Source organism: Triticum dicoccoides, chromosome 1A (genome assembly GCF_002162155.2).
Source record: "Triticum dicoccoides isolate Atlit2015 ecotype Zavitan chromosome 1A, WEW_v2.0, whole genome shotgun sequence".
Lineage (NCBI taxonomy): Eukaryota > Viridiplantae > Streptophyta > Magnoliopsida > Poales > Poaceae > Triticum > Triticum dicoccoides.
The window spans coordinates 451,209,427-451,225,958 of record NC_041380.1 but is presented as its reverse complement, the minus strand read 5'-3'; positions in this window follow the sequence as shown (position 1 = coordinate 451,225,958).

The following is a 16,532-nucleotide window of genomic DNA, read 5'->3' as shown; positions in this document are numbered from 1 at the left end:
TTATACTTCAAGTATTCCTCTTCTTGCATTCCGAAGTGCAATTCTTTCTACCATATCATTTGAGGTGGTGCTATGGCATTCTTCATAACTTGAGTTCATGTTTCATGATTCACATGTTGTCAAGAATGAGGTATCTTAAATCCATCAATCTCTTCATTGGAATTATCTTGGGTTATTTTTCACCTAAAGCTTTTCCCTAAGGATTGTTGCTAATTATGGTGCTTATAAATGACCCAAGTTCTTCATTTATCCTTCCGGTGAAATAAGCTTCTCGTCTCCTTGTTCATATCAAGCAAATCTTTTGTCTTCCGTTAGTGGCGGAATTTCACCTCATAATTTCGAGATGTTTTCTATAAGCCCACAACAAGCTTACTCTCTTAGTTGTTGGTTTTCCAACAATTCCGTTCGACCCTTCTCCTAAAGATGCTTTTCAAGCTCATTTGAGGTAGAAGATGTTGTTTTCTCCTCCGTTCATTCCATTCCATTCTCTCATTTCTTCCGGAGGCTTTGTGATGTTGCTCTTTTCAATCATCATCTCGAATGGTGACGATCGTGTTCTTTTCGTGCATATCCATTCTATCGGAATATCGTGTTCTTCATTCAAGTTCTCTTATCTTATCAGGTTTTGCCTCCTTTCCCAACCGGAGTGTTCTCGTAATTGATTTTATCGTTCCTTGTACATCTCATTTCTACCGGAGTGCTTGCATGTATGTCTTGTCCATTGCAACCCTTTTCTTATGGCTGCCAACATACAAAGTTCCGTAATGTTCCGTGTTCCTCCTTTCTAATGGAGTGTTTTTCAACTTCGATCATCTCCGTTGTTTTATTTTCTCAAAATGGTTTAACCTCTCAAGGTTCCTTGGTTTCACTCGTTTGTCAAAGACGCAACTCAGTTGTACCTCTTTTCTTCCTCTTCCTATTCCCTTCCTCTTTTTTCCCTCCGGTGCCATTCTAGATCTCGGGACGAGATCCTCTCATAGTGGTGGAGTGTTGTAACGCCCCGAGACCGATGCGCCAGGTATCCTCTAGTTATTCGCTGTTGTTGCCTTGTCTTTGCTTGCGTGTTGCATTTCATCATGTCATCATGTGCATTGCATCATCATGTTTTCAGAACCTGCATCCGTCCGGGTTCCCCCAGTTCCGTCTGTTGTCCATTCTGAGCCCAACCACACTCGCACGCGCCCGCGGCATGTCCGAATTATTATTTTATAAGTGGCCAGAAAATGTTCTCGGATTGGGTTGAAAGTTGGCGTGTGGTCTTATTATAGTGTAGATAGACCGCCTGTCAAGTTTCATCGCTTTCGGAGTTCGATTGATAGCCCAACCGTTAAACTATAGCGGCATTATAGCCGGTCTAACGTCGGACGTTTTCGGTCTCCGAAAACAGTCGCCGGGCCTCTCTCTCTTCTCTTCTCTCAGCTCGAGCCCTTCTGCACAACCCACAAGTTCCATCCGACCCCTCGCGTGCGTGTCCGAAACTTCCCCGGACCCGACCCAGACAGTTGTCACCGTTGGGTCCGGATCATCCCCAAACATCTACAAAACGTCTCCGTTTCTTATTTAGACTTTCCTAGCCTATCTATTCTCGACCGTCAGATTTTGATCGGATGATCCAACTACCTTCTTTTCCATATATATATATATAGTCTATCCCTAGTCCATTTTGGACAAACCCTATTTTCTGGGGATCCTCCTTGCGCCGCCACTCTCTCTGGTTCCCCTCGGGATCACTAGCGAACCAACCATAGCTCTTCTACTCCTCCTCGAACCAATCCCCTAGCACCGCCGCCATCTTCCCCTTGTTTTCAGCGCCACCCAATCAGCAGTGCAGCCCGCTCCTGTCCGATCCATCCAATCAATTCAGCCGCTGCCGACCTCCTTCGTCTCGTCCCAGCGTCGGACGTGGAGCCGCGACTCCCAACGGACCTCCTCACTGCCTGAGGCTGCTGCATCCCCGTGCCCTCATTCCCGAGCTCCATCGAGAGGAGAGGAGCCCCCGCAAGCCACTGCTCCGCCCCACTGTCCTCGTCGTTGACCCTCGCAAGCGTCGCCCCGATCCAGGCCAGTGCTCCGGCCCCCTCTCCTTTCTTCTCCCTTCGTTTCTCTCTCTCTCTCTCTGCTCCTCAACACTACCGCCGCCCTGCAGGAACCATCGCCGCCGCTTGCGGATATTGTCGCCGGTGCCGTCCAACATCGGGAATGGGCACCCCATGCCCGGATCCGGTCTCCACCGCTGCGGATCCGCCTCCCCAGCCGTCCCGCGCCCTGGACCATGCCGGAGCCACGCTAGGCCGCTGCCGTCGTCCTGCTCCAAGGCAAAGCGTGGCCCGCTCGATCCTCTGCTTTGTTGACCTGCTTCGCCTCCCCTTGGGCCAGATCCGCACCAAGGCCCAGCTCGCCTCGATTCGTCTCCACGCGCAGCCCTGCGCCGCGCCAAGCCCGCAGCCCCGCCGACTTGCTTCACCGCCTTGGGCCAAAGCCCATGGGGGAGCAGCCCCTCTAGCCCCTCTGCTCTATTGGGCCAGCCAGTTTCGGCCCGACTGTGTTTTTTTCTGTCCATGTGTTTTGCCTATTATTCCAGAGACGACAGTTTTGCAGAAAGCCCCCTAAATTTCATGCATTTAATAACTTCACAACCGTGCATCAGATCTAAATAAATTATACATGAAAGTTGCTTAGAATTTTGTCTAGTTTAATAATATTCAACTTTCATGCATGTTTGAAATATTTAAAATGCTGTTTGGTTAAATTTGCTCCTATGCCATGTTAAAATGTTTTAATTCATAACTAAATAACCATAGCTCGGTTTTAAATAATCTTTATATGTAAATGGGGTGGAAAAATGCCTAGTTTAACATGGTGACATCACTTTGCATGTTTAACAACTATAAAATATGGTTTAGGGCTGAACAGTACCAAAACCTAAAATATGCACATGAGGAGTTTCCGGACTTGTTGTTTGTTGTTCCGGCCTCATTTAAACTTGCCTAGATAGATAGTTTCATTATGCTTCATCTCTTGCCATGTTTATCAACATTTAATATTGTTGGGTACATAAACGAGATCGAACTAAATCAACGAATGTGGTGTTTCGTCAATATGCAACTCGTTGCATATTGAGCTCCACTTAATTTGTAGGATTGCTTGTGCACTTTGCCATGCCATGCATATTAAACCGGACATGCATCATAATTGTTTGCGCATCATGCCATGTTTTTGTGGTGGTTGTTTACTATGTTGTTTGCTTCTTTCCGGTGTTGCTTCTTCGGGTTGGTTTCGATAACATTGCGTTTGTGAGGATCCGTTGGCTACGTCCGTTTGTCTTATTCATTGACTCATTCTTCTTCCTTGCGGGATCTTAGGCAAGATGACGATACCCTCGAAATCACTTCTATGTTTGCTTGCTAGTTGCTCGCTCTATTGCGATGCCTATGCTGCGATACCTACCACTTGCTATATCATGCCTCCCATATCGCCATGAGCCTCTAACCCACCTTGTCCTGGCTATGTTACCGCTTTGCTCAGCCCCTCTTATAGCGTTGCTAGTTGCAGGTGAAGATTGAAGTTTGTTCCTTGTTGGAACATGGATTTTGTTGGGATATCACAATATCTCTTATTTATATTAATGCATCTATATACTTGGTAAAGGGTGGAAGGCTCAGCCTTATGCTTGGTGTTTTGTTCCACTCTTGCCGCCCTAGTTTCTGTCATATCGGTGTTATGTTCCTGGATTTTGCGTTCCTTACACGGTTGGGTTACAGTGGGAACCCCTTGACAGTTCACTTTGAATAAAACTCCTCCAGCAAGGCCCAACCTTGGTTTTACCATTCGCCACCTAGCATTTTTCCCTTGGGAGTCGCGCATCCCGAGGGTCATCTTTATTTTAACCCCCCGGGCCAATGCTTGTCTAAGTGTTGGTCCAAACTAGAGCCCCTTGCAGCACCACCTCGGGGAAACTTGAGGGCTGGTTTTAGTTGTACGGTTTGCTTATCCAGTGTGCCCTGAGAACGAGATATGTGCAGCTCCTATCGGGATGTCGGCGCATCGGGCAGTCTTGCTGGACTTGTTTTACCATTGTCGAGGTTGTCTTGTAACCGGGATTCTGAGTCTGATCGGATTGTCTTGGGAGAAGGAATATCCTTCATTGACTGTGAGAGCTTGTGATAGGCTAAGTTGGGACACCCCTGCAAGGATTTGAACTTTCGAAAGCCGTGCCCACGGTTATGGGCAGATGGGAATTTGTTAATGTCCGATTGTAGAAAACCTGAAACTTAACTTAATTAAAATGCATCAGCCGCGTGTGTAGCCGTGATGGTCTCTTTCCGGCGGAGTCCGGGAAGTGAACACGGTGTTGGAGTAATGCTTGATCGTAGGTTGTTCTAGGATCACTTCTTGATCATAGTGTCAGGACCCCGACTCAATGCCACATCGATCTAGCATGTAACACCTCATATCACTTTGCGGCCTCACGCACGGTATTCCCACGGGTGTCGCCTTACCTTTGCCCGGGACCGTTTGCGCCTTTTGGCACACGTATATGATAGTGTCGCTAGCATCCATATGATAAGGAGCCCGGGCTGACATGGCTAGTCGTAAACCCAAAGCGGCACAGACTTACAGGGACAGGCATCCATGACCCAGCATCGAACGTGTCGGTCATCAGCGAGTGAATCCAGGCTGTAGCACTGGGCTAGCAGGACTCCGGTGAACCGGGCTGTAGCGGGCTAACAGGACTCCGGTATTCACCGCGTGACATTTCCCCGAAGGGACAGACACAGGAACGAAGAAGGACACATGCCGGCCAGCCTAAGTGTTCCGGAGCAGTAGCAAGCTACCATGGCTCGGTGGAAACACTAGGAGACATTTCCCTGTAAGAGAGGCTACTAAAGATAAACAACTAGATGGTCAGATCCCACACATACCAAGCATTTCAATAACATACACACAATATGCTCGATATGTGCAAATACAACATGGCATCACAACATGACTCTATGACTCAAGTAGTCTATTCAATAGGCTCCGAGGAGCGAGATATTACAAACATGGGTCTCATGACCCAACATTCAGAGCATACAAATCAAGCACAAGCGGAAGCTATCATGTCTGAGTACAGACATCTATAAATGAAAAAGGCTGAGAAGCCTGACTATCTACCAAATCCTGCCGAGGCACAAGATCGTAGCTGAGGTAACAAGCTAAACGTCGAAGACCACGCGGAAATACTAGTGAGACTGAAGTCTCTCTGCAAAAACATAAAATAGGCAAACGTGAGTACAAATGTACCCAACAAGACTTACATCAGAACTATCTACATATGCATCATTATCAACAAAGGGATGGTGGGGTTTAACTGCAGCAAGCCAGCTTTGACTCAGTGGCTATCCTAAACTACGACTGCAAGCGACTCTTTGAGGTGGCGCACACGAGTCCACATATTCACCATATCAATACACCACTATGGATCCGCTCCCGTCTCCCTACGAGAACGCCATCCATAGCACTCACGCTTATCTTGCGTATCTTAGAGTATCCACTTTCACTTGTCTATGAACTGATATAAGGGGTCCACGTTTCCATATCCGAGGAATCCGGCTATTCGAATAGATGATGTTAACCCTGCAGGGGTGTACTTCTTCACACACGCTCTCGCCACTTACCGCCCTGTACACGTCATGTACCTCGGCAACCTTCAAGCGGAAGCCGGGCGAGGGAGTCGGCCACGACCTGACTAACCAAACAAGTCTCTAGTCCAGGTTTATCGCCTATTCGGGTTCCATCCGCAAGGAGATCCGGCCGGGGTGTCGCTTACGGCCCCAAACGATGTGTGCAGGGTTCCCAAGCCCACCAACCGGGTGCCACTTGGTACACCGGGCCACTGTGCCTAGTCTGCCCCAAGCCCACCTGTACCGGGTGCCACTTGGTAGACTACTAACACTGCCTACAAACACCAGAAACTAGTTGCAACTCCTGGACAGAGATCAAGTTGATTAATAAGTCGAGAGGGGCACTTAAGCATTCCAATGTGTGGTAGTAGCTGGTCATGGATCACAAACATAGAACTCAGTTCCTGAGGACGGCTGCAATGAGACAACCCACCATGTACTCCTACATGGCCTCTCACCGCTACCTTTACCAAATCGTGTTCACACACTTAGCTCACACACAGTAGGACATGTTCACACGCCTCTGATTCATCCCCGATGAATCAGACCTGACTCAACTCTAAGCAGTAGCAGGCATGACAAACAAACATGAATGAGTAGGCACAACAGGGCTCAAACAACTCCTACTCATGCTAGTGGGTTTCATCTATCTACTGTGGCAATGACAGGTCATGCAAAGGATAAAGGGGTTCAGCTACCGCAGCAAGTAACAGATGAATCGTTGTTGTCCTAATGCAGTAAAAGAGAGCAGGAGCGAGAGAGTAGGATTGTATCGGAATGAACAAGGGGGTTTTGCTTGCCTGGCACTTCTGAAGATAGCATTGAGTCTTCATCAGTGTCAACGATCACATCATCGGTATCACGTCTATCGAGAGGGGACAAATACCGGCAACACAAAAGGGAACACAATCAATGCAATGCACAATATGATGCATGATCATGACATGGCAAAATGAATGTGTTTGAGCTAATGCAACTAGCAACAGATTAAATGAAGTTGGTTTGAATCCAAGATTCAAATTCAAACTCCATATGTGATTAAATAAATGCCCTTTAATTGATTTGTGCTAAACAGCAGCTATAAGTTGTTCTAACATGCATGAAAATGGTACAGATGGATTCCTTGAATTTTTCTGATAATTTTTCATATATAATTTATTTCATTTGGAGTTACGGTTAATTTTCTATGATTTTTAGAAGTTTTGGGCATTTTCTGGAATTTCAGAATTAAATTAAATCCAGAAAATGAGTTATGACATCAGCACTGCGTCATGCTTGCATCAGCAAGTCAACAGGGCTGCCCCGGGTCAAACCTGACCAGGGGGTCCCATTAGTCAGTGACTTAGGGCTCGTTTAGGTCGCTGGCAGGTGGGCCCAGTCAACGACACGTCAGCACAGTCAATGTTGACGTGTGGGTCCAGGGTAATTAGATTAAACTTAATCTAGTTTAGTTAGCCAGTTAGTTAGGATGTGGGGCCCGGCTGTCAGTTTCACTGGAGGTTAATTAGTGGGGTCATCAGTGGCTAATGACGTACCACATCACCGGCCACCGGAGTTCGGCCGGCGGCGACCGAATCCGACGACGGAAACGCCCCGGGAAAGCGTTACAGGGGATGGTTTCGGGTGTGGTTTATGGCTATGGGTTGTTGGGCTTCGTGCGCATCCAGGGGTGGCAACAGCTCGAGCTGGGGTGGCCGGAGCTCACTGGAATGGAGCTCGCGGCGGCGCCGGAGTTCGGACCTCGGCGAAAACGGCGTTGTGGAGCACGGGCGAGTGAGGTAAAGCACTGCGCAGCCTCCTGGAGTCACCACGAGCTCGGTGAGATGCACGGGCGCGACCCGTTCGAGCTCAGGCCACGGCGGCGACATGGTCAGCGGCGGCCGGAGTTCGGCCGCGACGGGGCTATGGCCTAGAGCTCGCAAACGCGAGGGGAGAGAGAGGGGTTCTGCACGGAGGCTCACCGCCGAGCTGTAGGGAGGGTCAGTGGGCTCGGGGGCGCGCCGGAGTGGCCGAATTCGACGGAGACGGCACCGGGGCCGAAGCTCGGAGATGATGACGATGGCGGCTGCTCGGGGCCCTTCCGGTCACGTGGCTCGGTGAGGGGGTTGGCGACGAGGTGCAGGAGCTCGGGAGCACGTCGGAGAGGGGAGGGGGTGGCCGTGGTCATGGCTACGGCGAGCGGCGCTCCCAGGTGCGTTCGGTGACGAGAGGGAGGGAGAACAGAGGAGAGATGCAAGGGAGAGGGAGAGAGCGAGGGGGTCCAGGGGGGTCGGGGCGGCGCCGAGGAGATGACGCGCGGCGTCGCGGTGGCCAGGCGATGCAGACGAGCAGGGTGGTGGCGTGGCGAGCTCGGGCGCGCGCGCCGTGTCCCTCCTCTGCCTACTGGCGCGAGGAGGAAGGCGACAGGGAAGGGAGGCGGCGGTGGGCTGGGCCAGCGGGAGGAGCTGGGCCGGCTGGGCTGCACGGGTGAGGCCAGGTACTTCCTTCTCTCTTTTTATTTTTTTCTTCTGTTTTGTTTTGTTTAATTTCGTTTTGCCACTGTTTTGAATTTTAAACAAATTCAAACAATGCCAAAAACTCCTCTGAATAATTTTATTTGGCTAGATGGACTTTTCCAAAAGCTCATAAAATATTTCAGGGGTATTTGAAATTATATTCTAATTATATGAATATAATTCAAATTCAAATAGCTAATGATTTAAATTCAAAGTCCCAAAAATAAATCCTTAAAAATGTTCAATATTTTGGTTGGGACCAGAACCCTTACCAAAAATTATCAAACATTTAAGAAGAGCCTTTTGGAGCAATGAATGAGATTTCTAGGGTTTTTGCCCCTCTTTTATTTAGGGTTTGGAGGCTTCCAATATTCCTCAATTCAAGTTTCAAAATATAGACATGATGCACACATGAAGCTAGCCTAGAGCAATGCCAGAAGCTAGGGATGTGACAACTCACCCCCACTAAACAAGAATCTCGTCTCGAGATTCAAGCGTAGGGTAGGATGAAGGGGAAACGCAAACTAGTACAATCTTCACGATCCAGGGTGCACTTCAGTTGAACGTTGATTCATTCACCATCATTGTCTTGATGTCTTGTTCTGAGAACTCCAGCTAATCATGACAACGAGAGGGAAGGAAAGACCCTAAAAGAATCGTTCTTCTCGAAGGTCGAACAACTCAGGATTAACTCACGGAATGGGACATAGCAATATCTCTCGAGCTGAGAGACGATGCATACCTCTGGAGGGATGGACTGGAGCAGGTGACGAGGTTCACTAGGTAGACAACAATTCCAGACTTAAGAATGTGGCGATCGGTTGTCAACATAGCGAGGAGTTGAATTGCCATGATACCACGACGAAACATCCTGGAGGAGGGTGATTCGTAGATTATTATCTTGAGTGGCAAAAAGAATTACCTTTGATTCAGAGATCATTGAAACTCTTCATACCAGCCTAAGGCAATTCACAACGATCGTTTGGAGAGGGTCGGTAGAATGGCATACTCGGACTTGGACGATGTGGATTACCTTGTTGAAGACAACGTAATGGATGAACTTGCTTACCACCGGAGATGGAAGAGACCCATGGTAGAATGGCACATTGGCGGTGCAAGCTAGGAACAAAATGCAAATGCTGGGAATGATTCTGGTAACTGGGGAAGAACCCAACAACAGAGAGTGAATTCACTGTTTGAATAGGTCATAGAATTGCCAAGGAAACTGAGAGCAACCCAGTTAGTGCCGATGATAACACGTAGCGCTTGTGCGTGCTCTCAAGAACTTGAGCATTTCCACATTCATCAAGGTTTTACCAACATCCGTGTCAAGGATCCTGGCAACACAACATACCACCATGATGAACAACGATGGGCGATGCAGATGCATAGGAAGATAACATCAACTCAGATTTCACCCTAGCGAGGCCAAGGAACAAAATCTGGATGATCGACCGAGAGACATTTAGCACTCCGCTTCTAATGTTCTCCTTGACGTGCTAGTGTAACCCATTCATAGATATGGTTTGATAACTAGAACATCAAGTAAAGGTCGGACTTCGGGAGCAATAGAATCCATAAGAAACAGTTACGGAGGTAAATCCTACGAAATCCTTATGGGGAGGTGGCCAAGTTCCTCAAACAAGATACTACAATAATAGGTCTTCCGGCTGGGTGTGTTGGCCACGACATCCACTTTACCGGTTATCGAGGGACCAATATTATAGTTCTTGGGAAATGTTCCAACCATCATATCTGCCTGAGTTTCAGATCTGGTTGGTGTCAGGTTATTCCAGACTCATCGAGTCCAGGAAGAAAAATGAAAGTTTGCAACACAAATCGACGAGATGACGTTGCGAGATTCTCGGGAAATGAACTACGATAGCAAGCTCCAAAACATGAGCTGGTTCTGCTACAAACATGTGAACACGTTGTCCCAGACAAGCATGCCCACATGGTAGTCTTACAATAAAACACTACCGAGTTCTGGTTGGGAGCCATCATCGAGGATATCGAAGTCTTTACGCAAGTCCATGGATTAGATCCCAAGCATAGACTTCTTTTCCTTGAACAAGTCAATCAGTGGCTTGGTGTGCTAGGATATACATATGGAATGAAGATGATCAGTCTAACAGACCACAGAATTCTTCGCACGTGCATGACTGACTTGGGACGATTCCAAAGGAGGTAAAAACATGCTTTCTCGAATTCACGACGGCAACTTACATCAAAATGCACGTGAATCAAAGGAAGTCACTCCTTTCATCAAACAAGTACTTCATGAGCCAGCATGAAGAAAATGCTTTCAAAAGTTTCCAACACTAACTTAATGTTCAACAACATCATGGAGGAGATAAGGATGTTGTCAATGGGCTCAACAACAACTCATCGGAATTTCCATATCACTGGACTTCCACCATCATGTGAACACGGTGATAGCATTGATCAGACCCAAAAGATATAATGGTGTATGCTCGAGGGATCAACCACGAGTAAGACAACATTACGAACATCGTTGGTTCTGACTTGATTTGACGATAGCCCACACTCAAATCAAAGGATTGATAAGACAATAGGTCCAGCAACTGATCACAGGGACCAATCGATGAAGATATCATCTTTCTTCAATACACACTACACAAGAATATCCCTTTGGAACGAACTAAGTCAGGCAAGCTTTTATCTTCCAACCCTCCAAGTTGTCGTTTAGCTTAACCAACTAGCTCAGGAATATCTAACACCGACTCTTGGAGAGAAGGTGGTTCACAAGAAACCAACTTGATCACGAGCTCAACATAGCGGTCAGGTGACAACCTGGTAATACTTCTGAGAAGATATTCAGAAAATCACGAACCACCGGTATGTTACTAAGCTCGAGAACAATCTTGCTTTTCAGGGCAAGACGATATGATCAATAGAGCAAGGATTTGAAATAATCCTAACTCATCGATCGAGGAGTGAACCAGGAGAATGGACTAGGTAGCACGATCAATCTTAGAATGATGATTCAATAACCAACACACTAAGAATGAAATTATTGTCCTTTAACTACCCAGCAACGAGGTTGCTAGGCGTATTGATTTCACACATCACAATTCATTTGTCGGTATTCCGGTTGCATCAACACGAAGACCGAGGAATGACTAATGATGGCAAGAAGTATCACTGTACCAAGAGTTCATAGGATGGTGTGCAATTCCTATAACAATCCCGATATAAAGATGGTAATACTCCAAGGTAGAACAGAACAAAAGCTGGATTAGCAATTTGATCTGCGGAGCACAACTTCTTTGACCCAATCCTGGATATGGAAGAGGTACCGGAGTTTGTTTCTCCTAGTCATTCTGCGATAGAATGGCTTGACGGACCACAAGAGTAATAGGCATCGATGAATGAATGCACACATAATCTTGACTATCAACTGATAGACGAGGGTCAGAAAACAACTAAAGGGGAACAACTCGAGGAACATATAACTTTCTGAGTTGTGGATGCATAGATTAGTATGTCGAGCGAAGTTCAACATAATTCTTCCGGGTAACCCATGCAGAAAGGTAGAACTGGCAGAGCCACAATATATAATGGAGAACTCATCAAGAGCACTCTGGTTGTGATTGTTCAGTTTAACGAGGAACTTCTGCCATAAGTAGTTCATGGTATTTGGAAGAAGAAGATACCACGGACTTCAAGGACTATCGCAAAGGTTACTAATAACCTAAGGGAGCTAGCAATTACTATCAACATGAAGTAAGTAGAGTGAATCTCGGGTTCAAGAACCCAGGAATAGAATACCTACTACTAAGTAGCATCACGGGATGCTTTCGAGAATGATGGCCAGAATCATCACACTGGGAACACAAATCATGGCTAAATTACTAGATGATCCCCTAAGACACCTAGGGTCATAATACTAGCTCCAACATATATGTCAAGGCAATAAAGTACCTCAACTCACTAATTTGTGTGATTAATCTGACCAAAGGCACATCGGAAACAGGAGGAAGGGATTTGCAAATGCATCCGACTATTTAGAAACCTGGGATGACTCGGACAGCATAACGGCTGTAAATGCTCAGAAAAGATTTGAGACATTCACAAAAATGGTGGCATAACCACTCAGAAACACAATATCAAGGTTTCGAGATCAACAGTTAACGTACGGAAGTAGTAGAAACTGAACTCAAGCTTAAATCCAACAATCTTATAAGTCTACGGATTAGTAACACGTGATCCTGATAGAAAGAAGAGATAGCCTAGTTCTTAATCCCCGTAGGAAAGATAAGATGACTCAGATCAGAAGGGCATAAGGTATAAGGAGTAAAAAGAGCCTTACGTTTCATCCCACAATCAATTCCCTTACATATAACTAAAGCATTTCTAGACTCAACTTCGACCAGTTTGGCTCGGTAATCCTACAGACAGTCAAGCTCTGATACCAACGCTGTCAGGACCCCGACTCAATGCCACATCGATCTAGCATGTAACACCTCATATCACTTTGCGGCCTCACGCACGGTATTCCCACGGGTGTCGCCTTACCTTTGCCCGGGACCGTTTGCGCCTTTTGGCACACGTATATGACAGTGTCGCTAGCATCCATATGATAAGGAGCCCGGGCTGACATGGCTAGTCGTAAACCCAAAGCGGCACAGACTTACAGGGACAGGCATCCATGACCCAGCATCGAACGTGTCGGTCATCAGCGAGTGAATCCAGGCTGTAGCACTGGGCTAGCAGGACTCCGGTGAACCGGGCTGTAGCGGGCTAACAGGACTCCGGTATTCACCGCGTGACATTTCCCCGAAGGGACAGACACAGGAACGAAGAAGGACACATGCCGGCCAGCCTAAGTGTTCCGGAGCAGTAGCAAGCTACCATGGCTCGGTGGAAACACTAGGAGACATTTCCCTGTAAGAGAGGCTACTAAAGATAAACAACTAGATGGTCAGATCCCACACATACCAAGCATTTCAATAACATACACACAATATGCTCGATATGTGCAAATACAACATGGCATCACAACATGACTCTATGACTCAAGTAGTCTATTCAATAGGCTCCGAGGAGCGAGATATTACAAACATGGGTCTCATGACCCAACATTCAGAGCATACAAATCAAGCACAAGCGGAAGCTATCATGTCTGAGTACAGACATCTATAAATGAAAAAGGCTGAGAAGCCTGACTATCTACCAAATCCTGCCGAGGCACAAGATCGTAGCTGAGGTAACAAGCTAAACGTCGAAGACCACGCGGAAATACTAGTGAGACTGAAGTCTCTCTGCAAAAACATAAAATAGGCAAACGTGAGTACAAATGTACCCAACAAGACTTACATCAGAACTATCTACATATGCATCATTATCAACAAAGGGATGGTGGGGTTTAACTGCAGCAAGCCAGCTTTGACTCAGTGGCTATCCTAAACTACGACTGCAAGCGACTCTTTGAGGTGGCGCACACGAGTCCACATATTCACCATATCAATACACCACTATGGATCCGCTCCCGTCTCCCTACGAGAACGCCATCCATAGCACTCACGCTTATCTTGCGTATCTTAGAGTATCCACTTTCACTTGTCTATGAACTGATATAAGGGGTCCACGTTTCCATATCCGAGGAATCCGGCTATTCGAATAGATGATGTTAACCCTGCAGGGGTGTACTTCTTCACACACGCTCTCGCCACTTACCGCCCTGTACACGTCATGTACCTCGGCAACCTTCAAGCGGAAGCCGGGCGAGGGAGTCGGCCACGACCTGACTAACCAAACAAGTCTCTAGTCCAGGTTTATCGCCTATTCGGGTTCCATCCGCAAGGAGATCCGGCCGGGGTGTCGCTTACGGCCCCAAACGATGTGTGCAGGGTTCCCAAGCCCACCAACCGGGTGCCACTTGGTACACCGGGCCACTGTGCCTAGTCTGCCCCAAGCCCACCTGTACCGGGTGCCACTTGGTAGACTACTAACACTGCCTACAAACACCAGAAACTAGTTGCAACTCCTGGACAGAGATCAAGTTGATTAATAAGTCGAGAGGGGCACTTAAGCATTCCAATGTGTGGTAGTAGCTGGTCATGGATCACAAACATAGAACTCAGTTCCTGAGGACGGCTGCAATGAGACAACCCACCATGTACTCCTACATGGCCTCTCACCGCTACCTTTACCAAATCGTGTTCACACACTTAGCTCACACACAGTAGGACATGTTCACACGCCTCTGATTCATCCCCGATGAATCAGACCTGACTCAACTCTAAGCAGTAGCAGGCATGACAAACAAACATGAATGAGTAGGCACAACAGGGCTCAAACAACTCCTACTCATGCTAGTGGGTTTCATCTATCTACTGTGGCAATGACAGGTCATGCAAAGGATAAAGGGGTTCAGCTACCGCAGCAAGTAACAGATGAATCGTTGTTGTCCTAATGCAGTAAAAGAGAGCAGGAGCGAGAGAGTAGGATTGTATCGGAATGAACAAGGGGGTTTTGCTTGCCTGGCACTTCTGAAGATAGCATTGAGTCTTCATCAGTGTCAACGATCACATCATCGGTATCACGTCTATCGAGAGGGGACAAATACCGGCAACACAAAAGGGAACACAATCAATGCAATGCACAATATGATGCATGATCATGACATGGCAAAATGAATGTGTTTGAGCTAATGCAACTAGCAACAGATTAAATGAAGTTGGTTTGAATCCAAGATTCAAATTCAAACTCCATATGTGATTAAATAAATGCCCTTTAATTGATTTGTGCTAAACAGCAGCTATAAGTTGTTCTAACATGCATGAAAATGGTACAGATGGATTCCTTGAATTTTTCTGATAATTTTTCATATATAATTTATTTCATTTGGAGTTACGGTTAATTTTCTATGATTTTTAGAAGTTTTGGGCATTTTCTGGAATTTCAGAATTAAATTAAATCCAGAAAATGAGTTATGACATCAGCACTGCGTCATGCTTGCATCAGCAAGTCAACAGGGCTGCCCCGGGTCAAACCTGACCAGGGGGTCCCATTAGTCAGTGACTTAGGGCTCGTTTAGGTCGCTGGCAGGTGGGCCCAGTCAACGACACATCAGCACAGTCAATGTTGACGTGTGGGTCCAGGGTAATTAGATTAAACTTAATCTAGTTTAGTTAGCCAGTTAGTTAGGATGTGGGGCCCGGCTGTCAGTTTCACTGGAGGTTAATTAGTGGGGTCATCAGTGGCTAATGACGTACCACATCACCGGCCACCGGAGTTCGGCCGGCGGCGACCGAATCCGACGACGGAAACGCCCCGGGAAAGCGTTACAGGGGATGGTTTCGGGTGTGGTTTACGGCTATGGGTTGCTGGGCTTCGTGCGCATCCAGGGGTGGCAACAGCTCGAGCTGGGGTGGCCGGAGCTCACCGGAATGGAGCTCGCGGCGGCGCCGGAGTTCGGACCTCGGCGAAAACGGCGTTGTGGAGCACGGGCGAGTGAGGTAAAGCACTGCACAGCCTCCTGGAGTCACCACGAGCTCGGTGAGATGCACGGGCGCGACCCGTTCGAGCTCAGGCCACGGCGGCGACATGGTCAGCGGCGGCCGGAGTTCGGCCGCGACGGGGCTATGGCCTAGAGCTCGCAAACGCGAGGGGAGAGAGAGGGGTTCTGCAGGGAGGCTCACCGCGGAGCTGTAGGGAGGGTCAGTGGGCTCGGGGGCGCGCCGGAGTGGCCGAATTCGACGGAGACGGCACCGGGGCCGAAGCTCGGAGATGATGACGATGGCGTCTGCTCGGGGCCCTTCCGGTCACGTGGCTCGGTGAGGGGGTTGGCGACGAGGTGCAGGAGCTCGGGAGCACGTCGGAGAGGGGAGGGGGTGGCCGTGGTCATGGCTACGGCGAGCGGCGCTCCCAGGTGCGTTCGGTGACGAGAGGGAGCGAGAACAGACGAGAGATGCAAGGGAGAGGGAGAGAGCGAGGGGGTCCAGGGGGGTCGGGGCGGCGCCGAGGAGATGACGCGCGGCGTCGCGGTGGCCAGGCGATGCAGACGAGCAGGGTGGTGGCGTGGCGAGCTCGGGCGCGCGCGCCGTGTCCCTCCTCTGCCTACTGGCGCGAGGAGGAAGGCGACAGGGAAGGGAGGCGGCGGTGGGCTGGGCCAGCGGGAGGAGCTAGGCCGGCTGGGCTGCACGGGTGAGGCCAGGTACTTCCTTCTCTCTTTTTATTTTTTTCTTCTGTTTTGTTTTATTTAATTTCGTTTTGCCACTGTTTTGAATTTTAAACAAATTCAAACAATGCCAAAAACTCCTCTGAATAATTTTATTTGGCTAGATGGACTTTTCCAAAAGCTCATAAAATATTTCAGGGGTATTTGAAATTATATTCTAATTAT